This window comes from Vulpes vulpes, unplaced genomic scaffold, assembly GCF_048418805.1.
Source record: "Vulpes vulpes isolate BD-2025 unplaced genomic scaffold, VulVul3 Bu000000723, whole genome shotgun sequence".
Classification (NCBI taxonomy): domain Eukaryota; kingdom Metazoa; phylum Chordata; class Mammalia; order Carnivora; family Canidae; genus Vulpes; species Vulpes vulpes.
In genome coordinates this window covers 41,777-57,588 of record NW_027325703.1, presented here as the reverse complement: position 1 = coordinate 57,588, position 15,812 = coordinate 41,777, and the positions used below count along the sequence as shown (strand labels likewise).

The 15,812-nt window shown below is 39.5% G+C and overlaps 1 long non-coding RNA gene across 1 annotated transcript in view; it reads right to left on the bottom strand.

Moving 5' to 3' along the window:
* The window catches only part of LOC140596684 (uncharacterized), a 122,856-nt gene extending 108,477 nt beyond the window's left edge, over positions 1-14,379 (bottom strand). The window contains exon 1 of the long non-coding RNA XR_011998587.1: positions 14,253-14,379. This is a non-coding gene — a long non-coding RNA (uncharacterized lncRNA). The remainder of the gene's footprint in view (positions 1-14,252) is intronic.
* Between the last annotated feature and the right edge of the window lie 1,433 nt (positions 14,380-15,812).

Here is a 15,812-nt window from a genome sequence, read left to right as displayed (position 1 = left end):
TTTAAAAAAGCAAAATAGAATTGACTCTATATAAACTTTGAAAACCTGTAACAATATATTGTGTACAGATGCATGCATGTGTGGTGAAATGGTTAAAACAGAACACTAATCACATAGTGGTTTGATGGGAGAAAGAGGCGAGAAGAACAAAGTGGAGAAGGGGACAGAGGAGGCATTTGATTTATTGCTGATGCTCCATTTCTTCAGCTGAGTGGCACATGCACAAATGCTGTTTCATTCTTTTTTTATAATGTAAATATATGTTATGTATTTTTCATTATATGTAGAAAATATTTCATTAAAATTCTAAAAAGAACACTGGGGAAGGGAGTGAGTAGCAAACTCTGAGCAAATCTGGGGTTCCTGACTGGGTATGTCTTTGGTTTCCTCCCACCTGTGTCTTTTCTCAAGCTTAAGGGTACATCTAATAGATTCCACCCACAAATCCTGCCAAAGGATTATGTGATAATCATGGTTTGTGCTTATAAAGGTTTGAGGAAACTTTTCCAAGGGAACCTTTGAAGTCAAGAGAGCAGCTTAGGCTTTGAAGTGCTCCCCATCACCTGCCCATCTGCCGGGTGTCCCCTTTCCTTAGCAGTTCCCACTACCATGGGGCTCTTAGTGGAGGGGACTGGAGGATTGGCCTGCAGACCACTTCAAACAGCTTCTTGGAGCCACTTTGAGACAACTAATTACTCCTAATTATCACAAAGCTCTGTGTGTATTTTTTATAGTATATGGTCAGCAAATTTCTAATTCTTTATCTTACTAGGGGAGAAAAAAGGCACTTGAACATCTTTTTGACTAGATATAAAATGTGAAAGGGCTCCAGGAAAGTGTACCAGTCCAACTTTGTGTAATTTGATTGCCATTTAAATACAGTGACTTTTGGATTCAAGACTTTTGTTACTGTGTGTTAGCTAATCAATGTTTACTGAAACATTCAGTCTTTATAAACCTAACTTAGTGTATATACAGTAATTTAAAATCTTGACTTTCTGAGACAGGTGAAAAAAAAAGTATGATTAACTTATGGGAGCATTCATGTGTTTTTTATTTACAGATTATTCATACATGCTTTAAAATACAATTAGTGTACTTTCAAACTAAAAACAAATACACAGAGAATGGAAAAAGAAATCCTAGGGGGAGAAAAACATTAAGGACTGGGCCATTTGATTTATTCTTAATTAACTTTTGTATTTAATAGGATATCAGTATCTATTAGTAGGTGATTTATGTTAATTCATCAAAATCACTTTGGTTGGATTTTCATTTTTGTATCAGGATGCAAAATTTATTGGCATAGATTTTTCTATGCAGCAAATACAGTCTTAATGAAATATATTAGGGAAGGAAGAAAGGAAGGAAGGAAAAGGAAGAAATTAAGACTTTAGCCAAAAACAGTCTACATGATTCAACTAAGCCAACTTGTGCATTGAGATCAGATTGCTATCCTCCTCTGTAGTAGAAAGGTCCTAAAACCACTATTGTTTATTAAAATCTCCTAAAGTCAAATTTGGATCTGATGAGTTCGACGATTATTCAACATTCTGAAAATCGATCTCAAGTAGAAGTTGCTCATAACGAGTTCTTTGGCAGATAAACATACAAAAACAATTGTAAAAATTATTAAAGCTTAATTTAATATTCTATATCATCAAAGTTTTCAAGAACATCAGTAATTATCATCACAGTTATTCAGTAATGGTATTTGGCTAGTGTTGCATATATTAACAGAATAAATGCCAACTAATTCCAAGAATTGCTAGTATAAAATTTTGCTAATTATCTTGAAGGAGAATAACTGTCTAGGGTCTGATAGAGACTGTGTCCCAGAGCGACTTCCAGAGAGTCTATTTATCTTCCTGTACCTTTTGTGGACTATTTCATTGGCAGCAAGGAGAGCCTACCGTGTTGCGCCAAATGCATTCTCAGGTCTACGCACATCCAGGGAGAAAGACCAAAATGAAGAAATGATTCCATAGCCTTACCTCCTAATGGGGTCAGAAATCAAATCCTTTGGGGATAGGGTAATTGGGTGTTTGAGGAGTAAGTGGGAGTTTGAGATTGCAGGAGGAGGCCCCCTCCAGATCTTTGGGGCAGCTGCAAATTCCCCAACTTTGCTCTCTTAGTTCCCCTGCCTGTAGTGAAACCCTTAAAATAAAACAAAAAGCCCTTCAAAGCTTACCTGGGAGATGAAGGGAAATGAGGAGTTGCTATGGAAAGTATTCCTCATGCAGCAGGAATCAGAAGGGGTGAGGGGGGCAGCCTCACCCCTGAGGACCCACTTGGATTTGTAATTCTGCTTTTATCCTCCACTGCTCCCCAGCAAACACTGGCACTACTTCTGAAACAACTCATCAGTCTTCCCTAAGGAGAAGTCCTTGGACTATTTAAAACTCAATTCATAGTGACGATGCTCGGTAAATATTAGTTTTCTTAACTCCTCTGCTTCCTATGGTCAAATCAATGACCTATTTTGTGCAGAGGAAGCTGAGTGAGTTGAAAGTGCACAGAAACTGGCATTTCAGCCAGTTGAATTTACTTGGGATTTTGGATTGGAGTCCAGTCCTCCTGTCCTCTACAAGATCAGCCAGTAGTTGTGCCCCAATGTGCCCTATTCTCTATTACTGAGCCCCATCTACACCATGGCCCATTTGTGCTTGGGGGAATGAAAATGTGTGGAATTGCAAGGAAAGAAGGCAGAAGAGATTCTCCCAAGATGCAGAGATGATCTGTTCCTTCAGACATCTCTCTTCCGTCTGCAACCTGGAATGCACTATCCGGAAGTGTGGACAATTCGTTAAGTAGAGGACTTTGTCAGCAAGTGAAAGAGTGAAGGTAGCCATGAAAACAGCAACCAGCCTGGGTCTACAAACAGAGGTCAACTGCTTCTTAGCTAGACTGTGCCTGCCTGGTGTTAATAGTAGGAATAAAGGTGAATCTGTATATAGACACACACACATTCCTCAAAATAGTATTTTCATATAAGTAGAGTTTTTTTTATTTGTATAAAATGGGGAGGGGGTTGAAAATTATAGGCAATGTAGCAAGAATTCCAGCGTTATCCTTCCATTTGGTTAGTACTTTAGTTCGCAAGGCTAATCAGTATTTTGTTTACACTGTAGGAAGAGGAGGCTGAGGCTGACACAGGACCCACGGTATCTAATCTTTGGCATCTACACTAGGTGGTTAGGATATGTCAGGGGCTGTCTAGCCTTCTGTTTATTATCTCACTGAGTTTTCACAACAACCTTGGGAAGTATCATTGTGTCCACTTTACGAATGAAGAAACAAATGTTGGGACAATTTAGGTAACTGCCCCTGGTCCCACAGCTAACTATTAGTAGAGCTAACATAAACTGCTGCAGGGAGCACAGTTGATGGAAAGCTGCTGTACCTTTGTACCTTTGCTGGCACCGTGGCTTTCCTCTGAGACCATGCATGGTTCCCCAGGGCTGAGCATGGTGGGGTACCAGAAATGGCCCATTCACACCATACCTGGTATTGCCCCAAAAGCTACAATATCCAATTTGGTAGCCACTCGCCATATGTGGCTGCTGGGCACCCAAGATGTGGGTAGTGTCACTAAGGAACTGAATGCTTATTTTTATTTCATTTTAACTAAAGTGGGCTCACTTGGGGCTCTTAGCTACCATGCTGGACAACACAAACATAAAATATTTCTGCCATTGCAGAAAGTTCTATTAACCTGCATTGCCCTAAAAGGACAACTTTTGCTTGGGGGAGATCATTGGGGGTGAACTCTGCACAGATCCAAAAGAGAGGTAAAAGAGATTGATTTCAGAGCTACTTCCTTTTGAGACCGTGAGCAATGGCCACTAGGAAGGCCGTCAGAGGAAGAGGACACGTGGTCCATCAGGAAGGTGAGCAGAGAGCAGAAGAGGAAGGGGCAGGAGGGCATGATCTCAGATGCCTCAGGGATGCCCAGCCTTCTTCCACAGCTAAGGAAAAAATGGTGCCACAGAAAGGTGAGTGGCATTCCTTGGTAGACAGGATTTTATGCTGCTATTGAGTAAGATGGAAAACTAGGGCCCAAAGGAATAAAGGTCTGGGAAGAATGGAGTTTTACAGAGTAATACCCAGGAGGAGTTATTTACATTTTCCTCTTCTTTGGTTTCTCCTCTGCTCTTCTTTCTCCTTGATCATCTGACGCCGATCTCCTTATTAAAAAAGAAACCCTTGTTCTCCCTTTTTCTTTTACTCTCCAGTCACCAGACAAAAATATAACTGCCATAAATATTTTATTTCTTCCATGTATTAGACTTTTATGTTCATTGTTCTTCACACAGATTAATTGAACATTAAAATTTTTCTTTCTCAAGGAGAGCTAACTGCTCTTTTAACACGTATTATAGCCTTCAGTTAACATTCCTTTATAGGGTCATTGGGCCAATGGCAAGGGGAGGCTATACTTTTTTATTTTCATCAAAGGTATTTTCATAGGAAAATATAGGCTAATGTTAGCTTTCCTGTATAAGATAAAAATACAACACTAGTGAAAATCAAATATACTTATAAAATATGCATATAAAAAATTTCACTTACCAAAGAGCTATAATAAAGGTAAAGAGTTTTTTTTTCTTAAAACAATTACCTTCAGGAGTTACTTGCAAATTAGTCTTTTTTTTTTTTTTTCTGTGCTGTAGCTCAAATGGGTACCCAAGCCATAACACAAGAAAATGAAAGATTCCTATTGACAGGTTTAAACTCTGCAGTCCCAATTACCAGATATGCTCTTATTAATGGGTTCTTTGCATTCTTTTTCACAATGTGTGGAATTAATGAATTCATCTGGAAAGGCAACTGAGTATTCATCTATAGCTTGAAAATACTGACTTCAGAAACACAGATGTTCAACCAAATCCTCACTTGCTTACTCTCAGCTAAATTCAACCTCTGAGCTTTAAAAAGATTTTCTAAACTGTTAAGGACCAAAAAAAAAAAAAATGACATTATACATTCACATCTGGCTCTGTCGCCATTTAGGGCATGCTATTACAAACATTAAACATCTGGGCAGGGGAAAAGTATCTATTTGGGAGCTTCTGGCTACCATGACAACTGAAGTGCACTGTCTCTCACTCAAACCGTTCTGTCTCTGCTTATCTACTTCTGACACCACTGCAGTCTGTTCATTTTTGTTCCGAAAGCCTGGAGTACGTGCCACTTTAAAATAATAATCACCAAAAAAATTTTAAAATAAAATAAAATAAAAAATTATAAAATAATCACCACAGTAATATTTATGTGTAGAAGGTAAGTTCCCAGGGAATGTTCCTCTTGCTTCTCCACTAGTTTAATACTATGGGTGAGGCTAACCTCTCCCATTTGCAGCAATGTAGTTAAAATAATTTGGATTTTATGGCTTTTCTTTCATTTATTTATTTATTTATTTATTTATTTATTTATTTATTTATGATAGTCACACACGCAGAGAGAGAGAGAGAGAGAGAGAGAGAGAGGCAGAGACACAGGCAGAGGGAGAAGCAGGCTCCATGCAGGGAGCCTGACGTGGGACTCGATCCTGGGTCTCCAGGATCGCTCCCTGGGCCAAAGGCAGGTGCTATACCACTGCGCCACCCAGGGATCCCATTTTATGGCTTTTCTACATTGAAGTCTTCTATTTCTAAGTTGAGAGATGGCTCCTAGTGAAAGAGTCTTAGGGCAAATGGTGATGATTAGCCACTGCTATTTTTTCCTATGAAGAAGCCTCCCTTGTGGATGTTCAAAATTTCATCAACATTTTAAATGGCATAGAACATGGGCAATAATAATTATAGTTTCCATGTATTAATGTTTCCTATACATTGAATGTATAATGTACGTTGGACACAGTAGGTTTTCATTTATTCTTCAAAACTACCTGTAAACTCAGGATTATTATTTAGACCTCACAGTTCTGGAAACTAAACTATGGAGAAAGGTACAACAACACTCACTCAACAAATATTTACCGAGTGCTGACTATATGGCAGGCTCCGGTAGGCACCAGGAATATAATGGCATGAGGTATTATATTCTTTCCCTACTTCAGGCGGCTTATCATCATCCAGAAGCAAGACCCATCTTGCCCAAAGGGGAAACAAACAGCTGGGGAGGAGCACAGGCAGAAATAGAATCTGAGTTTGATCTCAAAACAAAATACGAAACTGACTGACTTCTATACCCAGAGTCTTGGAGTCATCTTTGGCTCACCTCTTCCTGTCACACCACACATCCAATCCTTGAGCAAATCACGTTGGCTCTGGCACACAATAAATCCAGCAGGTGATCACATCTAGCCACCATGGGCCCAGTCACAACCATCTCTCACCTGGCTATTTTGTGAGCTCCTGAAGAATCTCCCAGTGGCTGGCCCTTTCTCCACTTAATTCTCAAGAGAACGGCCACCTGCGTCTGGCTGAAAGGTTTAATCACACCATGTCACTCTTCTGCCCAAGACCCTCTCAGACATCACTGAGAGAAAAAGCAAAGTCCTTCCTAACACGCTGCAGGCCTGACCCAGGGTGGGTCCCTCTCACTTCACCTCCTGCCCCCTCACCATCCCTGCTCACTCTTGTCTGGCCATGTGCGCTTCAGTGCTTCCCCTGGAACGTATCTGGCAACATGTTCTCACTTCATGACCTCTTACTTGCTGTTCCCTTTGTCTGGAACTCACTTTCCAAGACATTTGCGTGTGTGCTCCCTCACTTCCGCTGGCCTTTACCCAATGTTCCCATCTCCGCAATGCGTTCTCTCATCACCATGTTTACGATGGCAGCCCTCCCAAACCATTCCCTATTCTTCCCTCCCTGCTTTATCATCCTCCCTAGTACGTATCTCCATCTAACACGTTACATATTCTATTACTTACTCTGTTTATTGGCTACCTCTCTTAGCTCTCCCCAACTTCAGATGGTCTGAAATCAGACACTAATGTTTAAGTCCTTTTTCCCCCCTGGGAGCCAAATGACTAGTGTAACACTCCCCTCCTAAAAATATATGGTCTTCCCAAACAAAAAACGTATGCTTCATAAAGCAGAGTTTTTGTCTATTTTGCTCAGTGGTTTCTCCACATGACCTATAGTGCTTGGCACATTGTAGGAGCTAAATATTTGTTGAATGAATTAATGTTTTACTGTCTCCCCTATACTCAAGCAGATTGAAAGAGCACCAAAACTCTAAAATGCTATTTTCTGAGCTGTCATAAACACAATTTTGTGGTATAAAAAGCGTGGCCATCTCCCCAAGCCTATTTCTATCTGTTCATAAAGAGGACTTCTCTCCACCTGCATGGTTCATGAACAGAAAATACAGGGACTGCTAGTGAACCTTAGTCTCCGGAAATACTTCCAACTGACAGAAGGCAAATGGTAAATTGCAAAAAGCAAGACACAGCTGGTTTTTATTTTTATTGCAACTTGTTAAAACAAATATTAAGCTGTAGGTGATGTGGTGTCCTATGTACAAAATTGTAGGAAAAGGTTTGAGCGCCTTTAAAATATACTATTTAGAATGTGAAACCTTTTTTTAAAAAAAATTATTTTTAGGATTCCAGAAGAGTAGTTTCACAGGACTTCTGAAGGAAACTCCAAGCTGACAAGGACCTATGGAGGAAAAATGCTATTCTCTCTCTTACACTAAGGTTAGCTCTGTGGTAAGTAAAATGGTGCTATCATAGAGAGAACGCTGCTGACCCACTTAAAAGTATTAAAAGGATCTTGACTAGATTTAAGTGAAAATACAAGAGTGTTAGTGAGCTTACTGAATACCAGGGAGGCAGTCAGGATTCTGTTAAGAAGGTGGTAGAGTCTGTAACAAAGATATAAAATAAAAAAATAAAAAAATAAAAAAAAGATAATAAAGTCAAAGTACTGGACTAATTGGTCCAAGAGTCTACAGTCTATGCTTCTTGTGTGAATAACTTTGCTTCTTACAAATAACACTTTTTCTTTTTCCCTACCTCAGTTACCAATATACCCTAAATAACTACTTTGTAATTATACAGTTTATTAGTAAAATGTTCCTTATAATCTCCCTTACTTTTCAGCCAGTATCAGTGGTAAGAGGTTAATATACCCTTGGCAGCAAAGCTACCGAAAGTTGGTCTGGTCACAGAGAGAACTCTGGCCCAATGTATACATAGCACTTTGAAATCCCTCCAACGCACCATGCACATTATTTCATATGACCTGATCAATAATCCTGTAGGCAGGATATTTTAATACTCATTTTATAATTAGGAAAACTGAAGCTCAAGGAGTTACAGCTCACCAGCTCGGGAAAATGTGGTCACTGAAATCTCAGTCCATGGACTCAAGAACCTACTGCTCTTTCTAGACCACAACATGGATTCTCGTAAAGAAAAATTAGGTCTCTTCTGGGATGCATGTTAGGCCTGGGTAGAGATGAGGATGCCCTGGCCAAACTCCAGGTAGAGGCATCTTATGAAAGGTCTGATGTCCTCATCCTCAATTTTTATCTGGCTAAATCCCACCTTGAGCTTAGAGGATTGTTATAGACTTAAGCTAGCAGCTTCTAAGTCACTGAGCCAAGAACCATGCAGGCAAAGGCAGGAGTAGGAGAACCTGTTTGGCACATCTGACACAGAGAGGTAGAGAATAATTCCTTTGTGAGACATCATCTTACAACATCTTCCCCTGCCCTGTTCGATACTCCTGAAAAATGAAAGTTTTAGAAACATATCGTCTTTGTTACTAAAGACACTTCTATAACTGAGTCCTTAATTCAACATATAAAACATCATCTTATTATGAGGGTTGAGAATGGGTAGGAGTATGGGTAGGGTGATATACCATTTCTGATTGAGTACCCTGAAAATAGGAATACTGGGTTTTAAACAATGCAAATCTCTTCCCAAAAGACATAAATTATTACTATTCTGTTCAGAGTCACAAATATTTTACCTTCTATGTGAAAAGCATTGTGCTTGGTGTCAAGGATAAAGACGAATAAGAGATGATGTCTTACCTCAAGGAATCATCAGTCCAACAGAAAAAAAAATAGAAATCTTTCTAGAATACATTTTACTTATATCTACCTTCTTTAAAAGGGTATATTGAGTATTATTGAATATTTCTTTGGTGACTCAGGGTCGGCATTATGAACATCAGCTGTTCTGGGCCACATGATGGACACAACTGTAGTTAGAAACCAATGAGTCACAGATGCTAAGGGCTACGGATCATAGAAGTTAACCAAGAGCTTGCCCTCTGCCTTCCTGAATCGGGCAGATGGATGGATGGATGGATGGATGGATGGACGGACGGACTGACGGATGGAAAGATGGATATAAATACCCCTGATGTCACTTTGCTTGCTTGTCTTTTCCTGTTTTTTCCATCCTATATATGAACTAAAGACCTGCTATTTGGCACATGTGCTTTGAGTAAGTATAAGGCTGCCTTTAGTGACCACAGAGGCACAGGTAGCAGCCGAAGCCTTCTGCTGAGCACCCTCTGAGGATCTAGAACCGGCCTGCTATTTCTTATTGCTAGGCCTCTCCTCTGACATTCGTGTGAGCTCTCTACCTCCCTTTTATCACTTGGATTTCCAGGAGGCTTGCACCGGCCCTTCTAATCTCTGCCCATTATGGAGCTATTCATTCTGCTCTTTGTTCTTCTCAAATTACAACGTGATTACATGCCTAGCAGAGAGCTGTCACGGAGCAGGCACTCAGTAAATGCAAGAACCCATTTCCCATTCACAGGCCAATCTTTAATCTGACACTGCCCCCAGTGTCTGCGTCTTTTAGGCCACGGGGTTGATTCATATAGATGCTGTCTCTCTTTGTGGTCACGAACCATGTGGTCGCAATCCATCACTTTTTATTTATGCATGTGCGTATCTGTGAATAAAGTTTTCTAATTTCTTTAACCCCTGCATAAGACAATCATTATGCTTGTAATAACTCACTTGTAGCTGTACAGCCTGATGGCTTAAAAGTGCCTTATTATTTTCATAAATTTTCTCCACCCAGTGGTTCTCATTTAACAAAATAGTCACTTTGGCGTCATTTATATTTTTATAAGCAGTTTGTATTTTGGTGATAATGAATAACACTGGGTCTCAGTTATGTTAGCGTAGATATGCAACTCAAGCTTTCTAGAAGGAGCATTACCACCATTCTGATGCTGCTTCCTCTCATCTCAGAATGACGAACCTATAGAGACGAAAGCCTAAGGTTCATGTCTATAAGGCAAAGCAATCATAAAGCGTGGCACATGTAGCATCTGATTATCTCTCCCCATATAACTCTACACTTGCAACTGAAAAAAAAAGAAAAACCTCTTATTTGTAATATAACTAATGTCATGGAATCCTTTTATCTTAATCTCTTTGCAGGCTCTCATTAAAGCTAGCACACATATTATAATGGCATTAAAAAGTGATAACTATTACACTATTATGGCACAAGAATTAATGGAAGGTACTTCAACACAAATATTCAAGATGACCATTACTAACATAGAAAAACATTACTGCATCACACTCTCAGGGGCTTCATTTATGTTAGGATTTTTTTTCCATCTCCTGTTCTTCCAGATAAGAGCCAGAAAAATTACAGTCTCTGATCCGTACATATCTCTAATAGTAGTATTGTTTTCTCAGGAATTAACTTCCTATGATCCCTCCAGTTTTGAAATTTCACACCCTCAAATAAGTTTATGAAAATCCTAGCATTTCACTTCAACCCATTTCAAATTTATATGGCAAAGTTCCAAACACTGAGAACTGCAAAGTGCCTGTTCTTAGCACATGATATCAACCATCTGCCCTGGCCATCGGGACAGAGTCCAGATATTTCTCCAATGTGGTATTGTAAAGGCAAAGTGCTCTTGGTATTTATGGAATGTTTTTGTGAAATTTGCCGGTGATAAATAGATTCTAGCTTTCTCAAACTGGAATCCATCTCACATGCATATGAGTACTTTTCTTGTGCTTGTATTCAACTATGCATGCTTGTACTTGCTCACTCGTGTCTCTCTCTCTCTCAAACACACACACACACACACACACACACACACACAATCTCCAGACAGAGATTGAATCATGTGAGTGTCCCCAGAAAGGCTAAAGATTTGGTGACCACTCAAACTATGACTTTTGAGGTATTACTGAACATTTATCAAGTGGAATTGGAGGGAAGTTATTTTATATTAACAGAAGTATGTATCTCTTTATGGTTAATAGTTCATGTACTAAATGAACATCGCTTTCACAGGCTTCAACCTCTTTCATTTTACAATTATTTGATCTCTCATTACTGGACAGAATTAGTTATTCATGCTCACTAGGGCAGTGGTAATGCGCACAGATATAAAGTTACAAAATGGCTTTCAAAGTTTTTTTATTTGTTTATTTTCAGGTTGTCAAAACATTTTCCACTTTCTTATGGTCCTTTTTTCAGTTTGGTTTTCTTTTATGATTTATCAAACCCAACAAATTCTCGGAAAATACCCTAACAGCTTTTAGATAGTAAAAATGAACGAATGGTATAGTGACTGTAGTGAATAATACTGTATTATATATTTGCAAGTTGCAAAGAGAGTGCATTTTAAAAGTCTCCATCGCAAGGAAAAAAATTTGTAACTAAATGTGGTAATAGATGTTAACGACACTTAATCAGAGATCATTTCGTAATACATACACAAATCATTAAGTTGTATACCTGAAACTAATATAATGTTACATGTCTCAATGAAATGAAATAAATGTTAAAAACTAAACCACTCATTTCCAATAAACGGCCCTATATAAAATAACACTCACTATAAGAATTTCAACTAACTGAATTGCCAAAGATCAAGTGATTCTAAACTAGAATAGTGGTGCAGCTTGCCTTAACGCTATGCAAAATATTCAATAGAAACCATTCAGCAATGCCAAGAATTTTTTGTTATTATTATGAAAATATTCAATAGAGATAGTTCAACAATGGCAACAATTCTTATTGTAATCTTGTTCCCCATCCCCATGAGGGAATTGGAATAATACTGTCTTACCAATTGCCTAAGTGTTACATGTAGAAACCTGAGTTAACAGGTGCCACATTTGCCATCTATAGTAATGATATTCTACTGGTATACAGTGATGCCCAGGGAAGTTGTCATTCCTTAATCTAGTTCTGTATACCCAGACACGCACATGCTTCCATGGATCCATCTGTTAGGCATCAAGAATTACCATACTTAAGAAGAATAATCCTTCAGTCTAAATGTTTAAATGTTAGATGCTAAATGTACACTGAAGGATTTGAAGCAAGGAACTTGCAAATATGACTCAGTCACACATCTGGTCCAGCCCTATCCGGATGTCAGGATGCATCAGTCATTTTGGATTTATTCATAATGAGAGAAATCAAGTCACAACCCATGTGGTCTCAAAGGTCTACTTAGATGATGATGAAGACCTATGATACTCCCTGAAGTATGGCAGACTTTCCAAGCTTATTAAGAATATTCGTTACTGACATTTTAAATATCTTAAGTCAGTGATTTTAGCCACTTGGGGAAAACAATGTTGCAGCATGTAATTTAGGTTATTTCAACAGAGCCAGTTCAATCTTAAATCATAATTTCTAATGCATCCTAGCAATGCTACTTTTGTAAAGCCACTTTGTAAAGCAACCACAGAATGTGACTTAACAACCAATTACTTTGTACAGTCTGCAAAACAAGTAAACCTCTCAGCAGCTGGGAGCTCTGCCCAGAGGCCAGGGCTTGCCCCTGGCATGAAACCTTGCTCTTCTTCATGAGTTCCAGCAATATCACATTGCTTTCCAGCCTCATGCACTGGGCACATAAACAGATTCCCTAAAAGATACTCAAGATTCTGATGTCACATTCAGAGGGGACACTTTCTTTTCCTTTTTTGACAATTCTGCATTTTTTTTAGTCATTCATATCCAGTCAATCATGTCAACAGCCATCCTCACATATGAATGGTAATACTCTATTTTTAAGAATTCTTGGTAAGTTGCTTCATAGGGGAGGGTGACCATAGGAAGGCAAAGCCAAAGAAAACCCATTTCAACTAGTCAAGGTTGACCTCTGTGAAGGAGTCAGAGAAAACAGACTAATGTCCCATCAAGGCTCATTTTGAATAAGACGGTGTGTGTTATAGCCAAGAAGGGCAAACAAAGTAAATCCCAGTGACCAAATCAGTCAATGGTAGCAGAAAATGTTAGAAGTGATAACACAAATGTACCCCAAACAGATTATACTCATACTCTTGCAAGTTACTAGTTTGAGAGTGTTGTATCTAAGGTACATCACCTCACACCTGTTAGGATGGCTATTATAAAAACAAAACAAAACAAACAAAATAGTAAGTGTTACTGTAAATGAATGCAAAATGGTGCAGCTGATGTAAAAACCAGGAAGCAGGTTCCTCAAAAGATTAAAAATAGAGTATCTATATAACCAGACAGTCCTACTTCTGGGTCTATATGCAAAATAACTGAAATCAGGATCTCAAAGAGATATCTACACACCCATATTCATGGCGGCATTATTCACAATAGCCAAAAAGTGAAAACAACCTAGAAGTCCATCCACAGATGAATGAATAAAGAAAATGTAGTACATACATGCAATGGACTATTACTTAGCCATAAAAAAGGAAATCCTGACACATGCTACAACATGAATAAAACCTGAGGACATAATGCTCAGTGAAATAAACCACTCACAGAAAAAACAAATACTCTGTGATTCCACTTACATGAGGTATCTAAAGTAGTCAGATTCAAAGGAACAGAAAGTAGAATGGTGGTTGCCTGGGGGTAGTGGGCAAAGGAAATAGGGAGTTTCAATGGGTATAGAGCTTCAGTCCTGAAAGATGAATATAAAGTTCTAGAGATCTGTACAACATCGTACGTAGAGTTAACAATACTGTACCTAATACTTAAAAACGTGTTAAGATAAACATCATGTTTTATGGGTTTTTTTTTGCTTGTTTTTTTCTTTTTACCATAGTCAAAAGTACATGGATCAACTCTCCTAGGGATGAAAAGTATCAAAATTAGGAGCAACAGGGCATTTCGTGCTTTTCTTAGTTGGCCCTGATAGTAACCAGTCCTATCTCTGTGATCGCTGGAGTAGTGTCCACTGGAAAGCACCTCTTCAGAGCTCTGCACCCCTGCCTGACCCCAGCGAGAATCTACAGTTAGCTTCACAGCATAATGAGTGCAGTGTCAAAAACACGACGAAAAGACTCCTTACCGTGGTGTGAGGGACCCGGGAAACACTGGCTGCAGTCAGTCCCTGAGGATGAGGATTCCCAGAAGAGGTCACAGGTGGGACAGGCTGCCTGCTGGGAGGGCTGTCACTACGCACAGCACGCCCTAAACCCTGAAATGGAAGCAACCACATATGTGTGACCAGAGCTGAATAATTCTTGAGTCTCTTTTTAAAACTCTTGAATTCCTATTGGAAGTTCACACCGTTTCACCTGCGCTTCTGATGGCAGGCTGGAAATGACAACAGTTTGCCTGTCTTGCTTACTCATAAACACTTCCCCACAGTAGTGCAGGAAGAGGTGGACTCTTCTCAGCACTCGGGCTCACTTTCTGGCTCTTACTCCTCCACTCACCCAATGTCCTCCACTGTGGTCTGTTGCTTTGAATAATCCAGGTCCTACATTGGCCTTCACAGTTAGGCACTCATCAGCTGCCCCTAAGAACCAGGAGACTGGAACATTCCCCGGCAGCTTATGCGTGGAGGCCCTGGAGGCACCTTCCTGCTTCTGATGAGGGGATGCTGCAGACAGGTGAGAAGGTGTGGAGCCTCACTCTACACCAAGCGTGGTCTGCGGACCAGCGGCAGAGCCATCATATGGAACGTGCCAAACATGCAGGATGCTGGACCCTATTCCAGCATCTGAATCAGAACCTGCGTTTTAACAAGATCCCCACATGAACTGAATGTTAAATATATGTTAAAGTTTGAGAAGCTCTGATGTAAAATCTGAATACATTCTGAAGCCAAATTTTGGAATTCTAAAATTCTAATATTCTCTTCTGAATAGCCTGCCTCCACCCATAAGTGTGGTGCTATTTCTGAAATTAATTAATTAATTAATCAAATACTTATTTGTTGAACGAATTACTTTCTTTAAAATAAGAGGAATGGGCAGCCTGGGTGGCTCAGTGGTTTAGTGCTGCCTTCAGCCCAGGGTGTGATCCTGGAGGCCTAGGATCGAGTCCTGCGTCAGGCTCCTTGCATGGAGCCTGCTTCTCCCTCTGCCTATGTCTCTGCCTCTCTCTCTCTCTCTCTCTCTCTCTCTCTCTCTGTGTGTGTGTCTCCCATGAATAAATAAATAAAATCTTTTAAAAAATTAAAATAAGAGGAATAAATATATCCAATGATTATGTGCATAACACCTTAAAGCATCAATAAGCTTAAACAACCTTCCACAATAAGACTTAAATATGTATTCTTTTTTTTTGTATTTTAATGAATCTGCCCATAAGATACCTTTAAATTGCATTAGTAACTGATAAGTGTGTTATCATGATTTAATAGTATTGAGCAATAATTCCTCCCAAAAGGGACACAGAACATAAGAAAGCTTATGTGTCTAAACAGGTGAATTTAACATGAAGTTAAAGAACTGGAATGCTAGGAACCTCTATTTTCATATGCCCTTCCATGGCCCATTAACTAACAAGATATTAAAATTTTGGGGGATCCCTGGGTGGCTCAGCAGTTTGGCACCTGTCTTCGGCCCAAGGCGTGATCCTGGAGTCCCAGAATTGAGTCCCGCATCGGGCTCCCTGCATG